This window comes from Apteryx mantelli, chromosome 1 (genome assembly GCF_036417845.1).
Source record: "Apteryx mantelli isolate bAptMan1 chromosome 1, bAptMan1.hap1, whole genome shotgun sequence".
In the NCBI taxonomy this organism is placed as follows: Eukaryota; Metazoa; Chordata; class Aves; order Apterygiformes; family Apterygidae; genus Apteryx; species Apteryx mantelli.
The window spans coordinates 204,683,761-204,697,430 of record NC_089978.1 but is presented as its reverse complement, the minus strand read 5'-3'; positions in this window follow the sequence as shown (position 1 = coordinate 204,697,430).

The window sequence follows — 13,670 nt, the reverse complement described above, 5'->3', positions numbered from 1 at the left end:
ATCAGGAAGGATACTGTTCATGGCATTCATGTAGGACTTTTTCTCACTTAATTGAAATATCATGAGCAATCTGTGCCTTTTTTATCCAAATCATAAAATTGACCTCCATCAAAGCAATTTGCTTTCTACAGGAAGATGAGACCTACAGGTGACACTTGCATTATGAAATGAAAAGAGTGGTAAATCATATGTGACAAATGAAGTTCCAGGAAAGTTTGGGTGATATTCACCACTGCTCCCAGGTAAATTCAATTTATTGTTCCCTCAGGGACCGATACTGGAGTTCATGCAGTAAGGTATTGATTTTGCAAATTACTGGGGATAATGGTGGATATTTCTGAGTTGTGGCATTATTCTTGAATGATGTCTCTTACTTACTAAATAAAAATATGTTTTTATTAGCATCTAATAAAAATATGTTTTTCAAACCTGTTGGGCTCAAGAACAAGCTTCTTATATATAATTCTCTAAAAATACATCATGATGACAATATAAAATTATCTCCGTTTATTATTGATAGAATTTATGTTCTATTCATATATGAGTTTTTAAAGATTTTTTTTCACAACTCCATTGCAACGAAATGCTGCTTACCAATTGCCTAACTTGATATTTTGACTCTCAGGAACTGAACTAATTATTTTTCTCAAGCTGAAATGTCAAGTTCAGAGGGAGTCTGTTACTCCTTAACCAAAGATGCTGAACAGAACAGAACATTGAAGAAGTGGACCCCAGGGCTGATTTGCCTGCAGTATGTCTGGCCTTGGCTCTCTGTGCAGTCTCTGGCTACCCCGTCTACTCCTATGATGAGATAAGGGACGTGTGGTTGGATGTGGGGGAGGATAACCTATGGCTTTTCCTTTCAAGACCTGAGAAGGGCTCTAGTGCTGTTTGCCACAAGGGTGGCGGGGACTTGTTGGCAGCCTGACCAGAGGCTGAAGGCTGCTTACCTGAAAGGAACTACCTGGATGCCATATGCCAGATCCCGAGGGCCCCCTGAGCTCCTCGGTGCAGCGGGGCTGGCTCTTTGCACAGCCCTCCTGGCCAGCGTGTGTGTGTGTGTAGGCATGCATGCATGCATGTGAAGGTAGATCCCCTGGCGCAAAACTTGGTCTGAAAAGTTGAGGAGCAGCCTCTCATCCTAGATGTTCGACCATTGCTCCTCTCTGCAGTTCTTGAAGTAATACTCCCTTTACAGATTTTTTTTTTTTTCATTCTTCTCTTTTGCTCTTCCAAGGTTCACTGGACACATGTTTAAAGTAATTTCAGTATGTGGTAAACTAGAACCTTAAGAGCAGGCTAGAAAATCAGTCTATTATGGAGGATTTTAGTTGATTTGCCAAATTAATGCTTTAGATCACCATGCAGCAGTAGATATAATTAAGTGTCAGTGAGAGAGGGCTAAATGCATGAATAAAATATCTCTTATTGTATCATTACACTTTTATAATAAGATTTACTTGTCAACTTAAAATGTAATAATGTAACTAACAAGATAATTAATTTCTCAATATAATGAAGATCTACAGAAGGCAGAGGTGGGGTCTTGTAAAATGCCAGCTTCACTCTGTGGCTGAGTCTGCCTGGTAGCATGCACATTTAATGAAGGAAAAAATCCTACTTAGCTAAAGGAGGGGGCATAAGATAAGATGGATGGGGAATGAGAAAAGAGTGGGAGCAGACATGAAGTTAGGAGGTAGCGGGGGAGAGAAAGAAAAGCAGAGAGAAAAACTGGGATGACAGAAGGTAAAAGAGTCTGCTGGGTAAGATGTTACTGTATGCATTTCTCCAACTGATAGTGCAAGACATTTTCCATAATGTAAACTTTCAGAGAAAGAAGGTTAAAATAACTAATTGCCTGGATGTGGGCTGAGAAGATATGTATGGAAAACCACCCCAGACTAGCTGACACATGCTAACTTGTCTGGGTGTGTAAGTCTTAATGATGCCTTAGGGAAAACAAGCTCTATGGGAAATCAACCAAGGAAAATTAGAAATCTTCAGGAGTTTCTCCCCAAACTAACTACATGTGGTAGAGACTGCAATTAAAAAAAAAAAATTATGAAAGTTGCTTAAAGAGGTTGTGAGGAATAATTCACTGCCATCTAGTTTCTATAACTATGACAGGACCACGTCCTGGCAGGGTCCTGGTCATCACCGTTTCTAGGTTAGGAGCAGTGTCCTCTACTTCCCATCCCGTGTTTCCTGTCAATAGCAGTGTGGAAGAGTAGGCTTGTATTTGCAGAGAAACAGTGGGCAGTGCTGCCATTCATGCTGACTGCAGCAACAGCACCCCGGGGAGTTTTACAGGTGGCCGTGAGCATACCACTGTGAAGGCCATGGTTGCTTCCTACCTGGCTCATTCCCACAGGCACCGGTGCTTCCAATGACCAGCAAAGCAATTAGAGAAACACTCCTCCCAGGCTCTGAACAGAACGTAATACAGGTGTAGATATACTGGGGCTCTTGCTTTCCTTTCCCTATTACAGATGGGGAAGTCTATCCCTGCTTCTTGGGGTCTTTAGCTGCTTATCAGAGAAGTACGGGACAGAGAGAAGCAGGGAGCTGCATGTTTTTAGAAGGTGTTTCCCATTGTGATCCATATTTGTATTCCTGACTTTCCAGAGGTTTAGAAATCTTTCTATATTTATGACAATGCTAGTAGTTGGATGTCTGGGACTCAAGAGCTGGGCTGTATATTTGCTCCTTCATGCATTCCCTATTCAATGATAGTTATATCACAGTTTGTCTGTGCCTTTGTCTATTTTTCTATGTATTTTTTTTTCAAATCTCACAAATGAAAAATACAAACCAGTGCAGGGTATTATTATAAACAGTCTACTAACACTTCAGCTTTTTCATCGGTGATAAAAACTAAAATGTATAAAATACTGTGAGGAGAGGATTTATATTTTCAAATAAAAGTTTCCAGATATATTTTTTAATCCAGAATTTTGTGTTGTATACAAGATTGTGATTGCCTGTGTTAGACTTGGCTGTTCTTTGGATGCCCAGAATAGTTTATTACTCAGTGTGGTCTATTGAAATTGGTTAAGAAGGAATAATTCCTTTTTGGAAAATTAAATAAAAGCACAAACATTTCTCTGGGACCTATGAATTATGCAGATTTAGTAGTTAAATATTCTCTAAGGAAATGAGAGAAAAATTTTTAGGATGCTTTTTACATTTTTTCTGACCTGACTGGAACTAAAAAGGATGGCAGAGGCTGACAAAAGATATACAGATTGGGTGAGAGGAAAACAATCTTGTTGATAGCTGAAAGTGGGTAGTTAAACTAATGTGAAATTTAAAGTAATGACAATTAAAATGAAGTATGTGTCTGTCGTACAGGAAACTTGAAAAAAAATATCAGTCTCACACAATACCATCTTTAAAGACTAATAAGCAAAAAAAGATCAGATCCTACATGGTATAAAGCTATTGTAACTGCACCCAAGTTGGTGGAACTGCCCTGATTAACACCAGTGGGGAACTTGGGCCTAAGTGATTTTCATTCATTTCTTTCATGCATGTTAGCTGCCCAGGCACCTAGTCCAGTGAGTGGGAAGAATTTGTCCCAAAATGATGACTCAAAATACCTACGGGCTGAGCAAAGAGACATGTCATGGTACCTAAAAGGAAATCCTGAACACCCTCTCTGACTCTCATACTTCTACAAAGCTCAGGTGCTGGACTGAGGGTTGTGTGGGAGGCTGTGAGACTGGAGAGTGCTGAAGTGCACTAGGAAGTGGTGACCGGCTCGGTGGAAGAAGGAAGAGTTGCTGTGCTTATCATCCATGGTACACGTCCAGTCGTGTGAGGTTGCGTTGTGGAATGTATGTCATTTCTGTATAACCTACACTCTCTCTCATATATGACACATAATTTACACAACCATGCAATGCACAGAATATGAATGGCACACAATGTAAGTGCATTCCTGAACTGTGTAACATAAATATGAATGAGAGGGAACATATTGCACTTTTAATTCTTTATACATGTACTGAATGTTGTGACAATTAGTGCACATGGTACATTATTCAAAATGTGAGAAGTAGAGTACCTGCAAATGATATCTTGTTTTTCTCCTCATAGCTGCTAGACAGTGTGGAACCATTTACACAACCTCTGAGTGTTAGCGAATTTTAAGCAGGCAAAGAAGGATCCTGCTTAGCATTTTGTATTTTTTTTTTTCTCTTTCTTCTTAGCTACCTAGACAGCCCATTTGAGGAGTTTTTTGTGCAGAACAAAAGAATTGCCTACTTAGTGTTCTCCTTATTTTGTCTTTCCAACTCACTTCAGGAACACTTGTTTAAGCAAAGAGAGAACATAGTGCCTCATTTTTACTTGTTTAACATTGAAAACACAGCAAAAGCTCTATATGTACATTGTTTATTTTGTTACTTCATAGAAGTCTTGTGCAATGGGACAGTGCTTGGAGAAGCGACTAGAGTTGTTTCAGGACTTAAGTGACCTCTTAGATGTGCATGGGTATATGTACAGCATGGACCCTCATGACAAAGGACATAATTATTTTGGCCTTGTGTTCAAAATCATGGACTTACAAAAGAGAAATTGCATACATATATGCAATTTGATAATCATGCAACAAGTATATAGCCTTCCTCTTTACTACAATGAAAGATATATAAGTATTGCAAAGCTTTCTAATACACAGTTTTCTTTCATAGTTTAAAGAAACTATAGAATACTAAAGAGAAGTGAAAGAGGATTTTCTTTCTACTGTATTCCTGACCACTTTACAGAGAAATGCTATATTCCTAGACAGACAGTTAGTCTTATTTTGTTTGGCTGCTCTTTGATAGCCAAGATGGTATCCCAAGCTGGCCACAGCTGTGAGGTCAATATGCCCAGAATCTCTCCAGATCAGGTCTCCAAAGAGAAGCAAAAAGTTTTCAAACTAATTAAAGTTTGTTATTTAAATAGAATTTAACTTTTTAAATTAAAAAAACTCAAAACAAATAGGGAACATAGAGTGGAAGTTAAAGAAAAAAATAATATTTGCATACAGCTCTTCCCCTGCCCACGGTACCCTGACCGATGAATTCTTGCTTCTAAGCTTTACTGCAGTTAACACTGTAATTCAGGCCTATATAAATCTGCTCAGTTCCCTTTGGTCCTAGGAAATTCCTTTCCATCACCTCTGAGATCTGTCTGTGCTGTGATTCTTACATGTGTTGTATCCTACAGTCTCTTGAACCTTTTCTTCCTGAATATGCACAAAATATCTCCAAGGAAATGTGAACCTTTTGTCTCCTCCCAGAAGTTCTGATTAACACAATCAAGGAACACTTTCTTAAAGAAACTGTTGAAAACAGGTCAAATACACTGCCAACCACACCAAGTATATATATATTATGACACTAGAGACTTGTATTCCGCCACCCACAATGAAGGCTGAGACTACGCTGTATTGCAGTGTGTTTGGACAGACCGTAGCTAGCTTAAAATCGCCTCACTTGGGTCCTACTGGCAGTGCAACCCTGATGGCACATTCTCAGTGAAAGATATATAAGGATTGAAAAGCTTTCTAATACATAGGGTTTTTTTATAGTTTGAAAATACTATAGAATACTAAGAGAAGTGAAAGAGGGAAATATTTTCCCTCTACTGTATTCCTGACCACTCTACAGAGAAGCTGGGAAGTTGGGAAAAGATGTCAAATACAAAGGTCCACTCAGCTACAGATATTCCACTGGCACTGTCTTGAGTAAAGCTAGCAAGACTGAGTATACTTGGGCTGCAATCCTTGCTGTATAAGCTTATTCCTTAAGGCATAGTAAATCTTTGATGCTGCTGAGGTCATATATTTGATTCACTGACTGGTATTTTTCCAGTTACCCTTTCCTATGTTCATATAATTTCTGATCTCTGTTACATGTTCCAATCATGTCAATATATTGGGTTTAATGTGTAAAACCTGACATTCACCTCCCACCCAACTGTTTTGTCACTTTTTCTTCTTAAATTAAAAGAACCAGTGTACTTTGATGGTCAACTTGGAGAAATGACCATTTTCTTACTTTTCATGAAAAAGAAAAAAGAAAAAAGAAAAAAGTCTTGGCAGATTTCTGGAGCTGGCACACTGTATTCTTCATGTGAAACTGTAAGGGCTGTGTTAGAGTAGTGACCTTTGCTGCACATACAAGGGAAAGGGGAAAGAGAACTGTTGTTCACCTTCAGTTTCCAGCATCCTCCCACCTGTTCACTCCGTAGGAAGTAGCTAACATTCAAAGTCAAATTCCTAAAGTATCTGAGCATCTGAAGACCACATTATAGTAACTTCTATTTAGTCTTGGAGAGAGGGAGGATTAAGGGAAGGGAGGAGATACTGCATTATGTTACTAGTTGATTAAGGTCATTCAACCTTATGGAATACATGTAAGTTGATATAATCTAATATAGTGCATCTTCAAGAAATTCAGTTTTCACACTGGGTAGTGCTTGTGGGCAGGTAATAAAATCCCTACATTGACCAGAAGCTGTTGTGCACATCTGTTCCCTGACTACTTAAATTATACTTGGACAGTTTGATGCATCTCTGGCATCCATCCCATGCTTTAGTAGAATGAAAGTGGAAGAAAAGAAGAATGTAACAGCAGAGAATCCTGTTGGGTTGTAATCTTTCTTTCTGCTCTTTCTATTTTCTTTTCCCTCCAGTAAATCTGTCACATCTTTGTTTAGAAACCTATGACATCCTTTCTTTCCCTCAGTTTTATTTGCAGCTGCCTACTTACTTATTTAGTGTACATTGATTACAGCCATGCAAGGCTTCAGACTTAATTAAAAGGCATGGCAGAAAAAGAGAGAGGTTTTTATAAAAATGTCTTATTGTGGAATGCCCTATTGAGTTAAATACACCCTACAGAACTATAATTTCTGAAAGAAATGATTCTTCCATGAATCTCAGCTCTATCATCTTCACCTGAATTCTGCAAGCTTGGTGTCACACCCAGGGGTTTGATACAACCTTGAAAAAAGGTTAGGAGAAGGATCATTAGTTCAGCTGAAACTATTATAGTGACACAGACATATGTGAATTGCCTTCAGCTTCCCATGATAGTACAGCAATGAATTAATTAGTTCTTTTCCTCATGTTAAAGCTACATTTTCCCAATTTTTAAAATGTACTTATGCACCTGAAGTGTTAGTGCAGTATGGCAGGTTTTCTGTAACAGCAAAAACAGTACTTGATTTAACACAAAGTGAAAATCAAAGCAACTGCACAAATTTTGAATTACACTTGAAAAGAGCAATAATCATTGATTAAGTCAGAATTATTAGTGTTTTCAAGGGTCTTTTATCCTATTTTGACTCAGGGATATAATGTCATTTTGGCATGCTTGTGTTAGCATGGGTTGGTGCCCAGGGCTTGGCTTCCACAACTGTAATTTGGAATCTGAATCATCTGTCATTAGTTTATGCACATGTGGAAACATAGGCCTCATGTTTTATGGAAGTGGAGGAAGACTGCAGCATCTCATAACAGGTGTATTTCAATTGCATGGCCTTAGGAGGTGCTCCAGCTGATATTCCTCTTTGCCAATGGCAGAGAAATCCTTTTCAGCATATGGCTGTATAAATCTACTCCATACACAAAAAGGAACACATTGTGATTTCAGCAATCATAACAGACACAAAAAAGCAACTACCAGCTTTTATTCAAATAAAGCTCTGTAATCCTTTCCGCAAGCTCAGAGCTGCATTCAGCTGGGAACTCTGAGAATAACTGATGCGTCTTAGGAGAAAAGGAGTACAGTGAAAGAATTATGTGCCTCATTCAACAAACATTGTAACACTGAGGACTTTTCCTTTCTTGTGGCTAAAGGAAGAGACAACTGGCAAGAATCCTGGCCACAAAAGGCAACTGAAGTTTCTGTACTAAGATGTATGTGCAAATTCTGTCAGGTGTGTATGCTATCAATCTTCCCAAGACACTAGGGCTTGCCAAAACCTTTTGTGCCATTGCTCCCCCTGCATCCTCAGCATAACTTGTAAGCAGATCTTCAATCTAATATGTGATAATTTCATATGTTGGTACAGATAACAAAATTCTGGCTTAAATGCAAAATTCTTCCACATTAATTCTCTCTCCTTGTGGAATCCTTCACTGCACCGTTAATTTGCAAAGCCCAAGCTTGCTTCACTGAAGGAAAAAAATTACAATATATTGAAATATATTAAAAAGCTTTAAATGTTGTATTAACAATCCAGAAATCTCTTTCCTTCTCCTCCAGCCTGGATTTTTCTCTTCCTTCTCTCATGTATCCAAGTGCCACATCTCTGTAATATCTGAGGACAAGAAAAATATTTAAAATTAGAAAAAAACAAGTAAATCTCCTTCTTTCTCTTTTCCCAGCTTGTAAAACCAATCATTAGATTAATACAGTAGGATGTGTACAAAGATAATTTCCTGAGAAGAACTTAAGTCAGAAAGGTGTATTTTGTACTTTGTCTCTTCTGGGTGAAAGGAGAAAGTTCCTTGTCTCTTCTGGCGTGAGTTTTGTGTCTGAGAACCGGGATGCATATTCCCCTCGCAGATCAGTACATTCCAGTAGAAACTTACGATCATGGGCTAAAAAGAAAAATAAGAGTGCAAATTAGAAAATAAAAAAAAAAAGAAATCAAAATAAGAGAACAAAAATAAAAGCAAGGAATAAGTTAGTTGCTTTTGTGTTTGCTGTGATTATGGAAATCACAAAGTCTTCCTTTTATATGTATAGAAAGTGTATATGTATGTACTGAAAAAGATCTCAGGATTTCATTAGCAGAGAATATCAGTTGTAGAATGTTCAAGAAAAAAAAAAGAAAGAAAAAATAACAGAAAAAATAACCAGGGGTACACAATGATTTCTGTGTAAGGATAGAATAAGCAGACTAACATTGTTGACCTTGGAAAAGGGATGTGATAATCTTACAATTAGATTATTAGGCAAGAAGTGGTCACTGGGATGTAATGTAAAGTTAGTCATAGCTCTGACCACCTCTAACTGTTTGGGTTCTCTGGGGGATTTTGGCAGAAGCTAAGTGCTTGTTCTTCTGCATATAAGCACCAATTAAATAAAAAAAAGACTCCTTCCCTTAAAAAGGCACTTCTGAGCAAGCACAGCTGATATAAAGTAGAGAAGGACCTGACAGGTAAAAAAGGGGGAGCTAGTAGGTAGGTTTGTTGTCTGGGTAGATTTAAGATGCCTGGTAGGATTTAGGCAGACTGAAGAGCATGCCAGGTTTATGTAAAAAGCAGTGATGTACAATCTCCTCTCTGGAAGATGGAAAGACATTTTTACAGCTGTGCTACTTGTTACACAATCCAAGACAGTGTGATGAGTGCATTTTCTGGGGGTAGGTACCCTTCATATTTGGGATTGCTATGAAGGAGACAAGTTCTTTAATAATACTTTCTCAGTTCTTTTGATTTCAGCATCTTCACTGCTAAAGCTGCTTCACTGCTGCCGTTGGGAGAGCTGATCGAAAGAACTGCCCACAGTACTAGTTGTCACCTGTATAGTACTATTAATGCTGTGTATATTATCCTACCATCTCTTCCTAAAACTTCTGTAAATATTGAATAAAATGGAGAAAAGTGCAGAGCTGAGGTGGAAAACAGCTCATTGTCACCATCTCCTGAATTCAGCTCGAGAGGAAGAATCTGAGTCAGTGCAGGTTGTTTCCATTTCATGTTTTTTTTAGTTGCTTTTGAGTGTTTACACATGAAATATATATTTTTAAATGTGCTCTAGAAAGTGTTCTTCAATTTTTAACAACTTAATTAAGTATTAAAATCCAATTTACTTTATTTCTCAGATTGTAAATTCCAAGGAGTTTTTGCTCTCTACTATTTATTAGGAAGAGTGTTTGTCATAATTATTTGTTATGCATACTGAATATTGTATGAGTATGCATCATTTAAAATGTAAATACTTTTACCCAGCATGACAATCAGAGATACAATTGGTGCACAAGCAAATGATGATGGCACCTCCTGAAGAATCCATGAGTTTCTGAGCATAGTTGCCAACTGCACATGAAATGAAAAAGCATGCAGCCGATCTTCACAGCTGCATTTGGGATACATGTACACTCTGACAGTGTATAGCCGTAGCTCAGTTCCCCTCAGACTATCTCTGCTAGCTTTAAACTAGCCACCCTGGTACAGGTAGGTGGTACAGGTTTCATGCCAGGTACTAGGTATGGCAGCGAGGCTCTAAAATCTACTGTTTAAGTGTTAGGGTGATTATTTTTTAATGAGCTCCATGCAGCAACATAGCTAACGTTGCCCCAGGTAGCTTGCTTCGAACTAGCTTAAGGAATTCCACATGAACTGAAATCACCTTTGACAGCATTTTATAGGTAAATAGAAATAAGAAGGTGTTATTGCCTTTATTTTAGTGAAGGGGAGAAAAAGGAACACTGGACTTAACTAACTTGTCAGAGATTGGGCGGCTGATGGACTACACATAGGATGGCTAGTCAATAAATCTAAGGTGTAATGTGGGTGCTAGTGCACTCTTGCATGCTGATCGTGTCACTTAACTCCTCTGAATCTCAGTTTTTGCTGCTATAAGATGGAAGTAATTATATGCACCTACCATATAATATCCACAGAGAGCTGTGTAGCTGCAAAGTATCACTGAACCTATCAACAGGAAAAATGTGAGTAAGTTAATACATTTTAAGGTCAGAAGGGAACATCATGATCATTTAACCTGTTCTGTGGTGTTACTGAGGCCATAAAATTTCCCTGTGTGATTTCTGAATTAGTCCCCAAACTTCTAGTTTCAGAAAGGCATTCAGACATTTTCTATTCTTGATGCAAATACTTTAGAATCTGTCACTTTACTGGTAAGTTTTGCCAAAGGCAGTAAATACAAGTAGATCTTTTGTATCATAGGGAATACGGTGCCTCTGTTTTTTATTTATTTTCTGCTTCAAAACAGAAAAAAACCCATATAGAACAATGTGGAAATATTTGAAACAAAATTCCACAGGTTATGTTTGAGTCAATTGAAGTATCTTCTTTGAATAAAATTGAAAATGTTAACTTTGAATTTATTTTCCTATATCTCTAAAAATATCCCTAAATATTGTCTGTGCAGTAGCTGCCCCTGGATCCCCAGTCTCCCCCATTGCTGGGACCTGGACATACGAGGCCTGCAGCCCTGTGCCAGTGGCTGGTACAGACCCTTACACACGTACAGACACATGGTGTGGACACCTCCAGTAAATGGCTTAGACGTGCCGTCTGCCCAGGAGCTGATCCTGGATCCTTGCTCTTCCCAGCTGCCTCCTGCACAGACATGCAGACGGGTCCCAGTCTCACCCCCGTCCCCATGGTCTCTCTGTTGGCCACCGCCTTGTCTCTCTGGTAGCCAGCTCCTCCAGTTGTCTCATTCAGAGACACACACACATGCAAGCGCCTCTCTCAGCCTGACCCCGGACTCCATGGTCTTTCCAGTAGTTGGCCAGGACCCCTGGTCCCTTCGGTAGCCAGCTCCTCCCACGGTCTCACCATAGAGACACGCACACACCTGGCTCCAAGGCCACTCACCCTGCTCGCCGGCAAGTCCAGCTGATATTCACTAGCCATCACCCACTGCCTTGCATACCCTCACTCCCTCCAGGTGCTGGCACTGCAGACACATGGGCTCCCACTGCAGTTGCTGGCACTTGGACCTCCACACACACATAGACACAGAGCAGACAGTTCCTCAGCCAGGAAAATAGTTAGAAATGGAGTTTAATAAGGAGATAGGACAGACTGTGCTGACCAGGGGAGCTTTTTATCACACAATCTAATAATTGTACTGTTGGAAGGCATCTCAAAATCCCTTTTTCCTCCTAATGTTTCTTTTCAAACAAACATTTTTCAACATTTTTAAACTGCTGTGAAACAGTTTGTCTTGGGGAAATTCATATTAAAATATTAAATGGGAATGTTTCCAGCTGGCCCTGCTTACTAGTTATTATGGTTAAGAATTTGTACCTTGCCAAAACTTTAGAGCAGAATATAAATCCTCCTAGTTCCCACTTCAGCTCCTAATATGGAATATCACCTCACACTGCACTAGACATCTTTGCCAATTAATTTAGGATGGGAAAATCTCTGTCTGGAGGTTCTTCTGTCTTTGCATTGTTTATAGAGTGAACCTATACCTTGCTTAAAGTAGAGGCCTAAATTTTAGATGGCTATATTTAGGTGAGATGGACCCCATTCTGCATATCACTTTAAGGAAAAATTTCTTCAAAATTTTCTTCTACAATGACTGATATGTGAAAATGTAAAATGTTTTCACATGTTATTTCCAGAAGTGCTCAGGCTCTAACAGATGATCAAACAGCTGCATTTCAAGAAGTTCAGCAGTACAGAAAAAAGAATCAGTAAAAAATCGTGCACCCATTTCTGTACCTTTTATGATTTATGATCATAAAAGTCCATCTGAACCCTTCATCCTGCACAGGATTCCTAGGAAACAGGCCTTGACGCCTCTGTGATGCCCGCTGCAAATATGGCACTTCAGAGCACTGGCAAACAAATCCCAGTAAGTCTTACATCAGAAGTTTAAGCTTTTTGCTTTACCCCTTTGTCAGCTGTTGCTCCTGAGCAGCGCAGGCGGGGGGAAAGAGAGCTTGTTCTCCAGGTACCGTGCAGCATCCCCAGGGAAACCTCCCTCTGCAGGCAGGCAGAGCTAGCGTCACTCTGAGCGCCTGAGCCACCCGTACATACTGTTTCTACAGACTGGTGTACGGAAGGTAACCCCTGGTGCCATGAAGGTAACAAACCGCTGAGGCTCAGGAACCCACCACAGTGGGATTTAACAGATAACTCATCTTTCATCAGTTGAAACCATCACATTTTCTTTCTTAGATACCCTGCCCAATGCTTCCTATTCTCTACCACCACAGATGCTGATATTCAGAACGATCAGGTGGATGTCAACATTTTTAACTCTCTGTGCATCTTCCAGTTCAAAATTCACGGATATAATAACATGCATGATGAAATAAAGAGGGAGAAACACTATTGTAAAATTTTCCTGCGATTGAAAGCTAACCGACTAAATAACAGTTAAAATAATTTTGCCAATTAATTCACGCTACAGCTGATTGAAAGATTTGACAGAAGTATCATCTTAGCTATGAATACAGCATTGCTACTTTTACATAGAGTGAGAAGTTTCAAGAAGTACACTTCATTCGTAACAGCCACAATTTAATATTGAAACGTGTTACTTCTTGCAGCGTTAGGCATTTCATGTTCTGTTGTATAATTGAGCACTGTGATTATCCCAGCATCCATTATCTGATTATGAAGCTCTACTTTTGTTTTATCCATTACAGATATAGGTCTAATTTATGCCTTTTAGAAGCTGTATCAAAATGGAGGTGGCTATATGAAATATTACACTTCTGCCAGGACAAACAGCTACCATGTACCAAGAGATGAGAGATGGGTAACAGGATTTGTGCCCTGAAGAAATTCATAAATGTCTCTTGCTGCAGCACCTCCAGTGTCACTTTCTGGCTTGTAAAAATCAGCGAGGGCCGCAGCCTGGTACCCCCAGCCTATTCCCCTGCCCCAGTTCAGAGTAACCAGAGTCCCCCACAGCTGCCTGGGAGAGGGCAGGCATTGCCTTTACCAGCTCCAA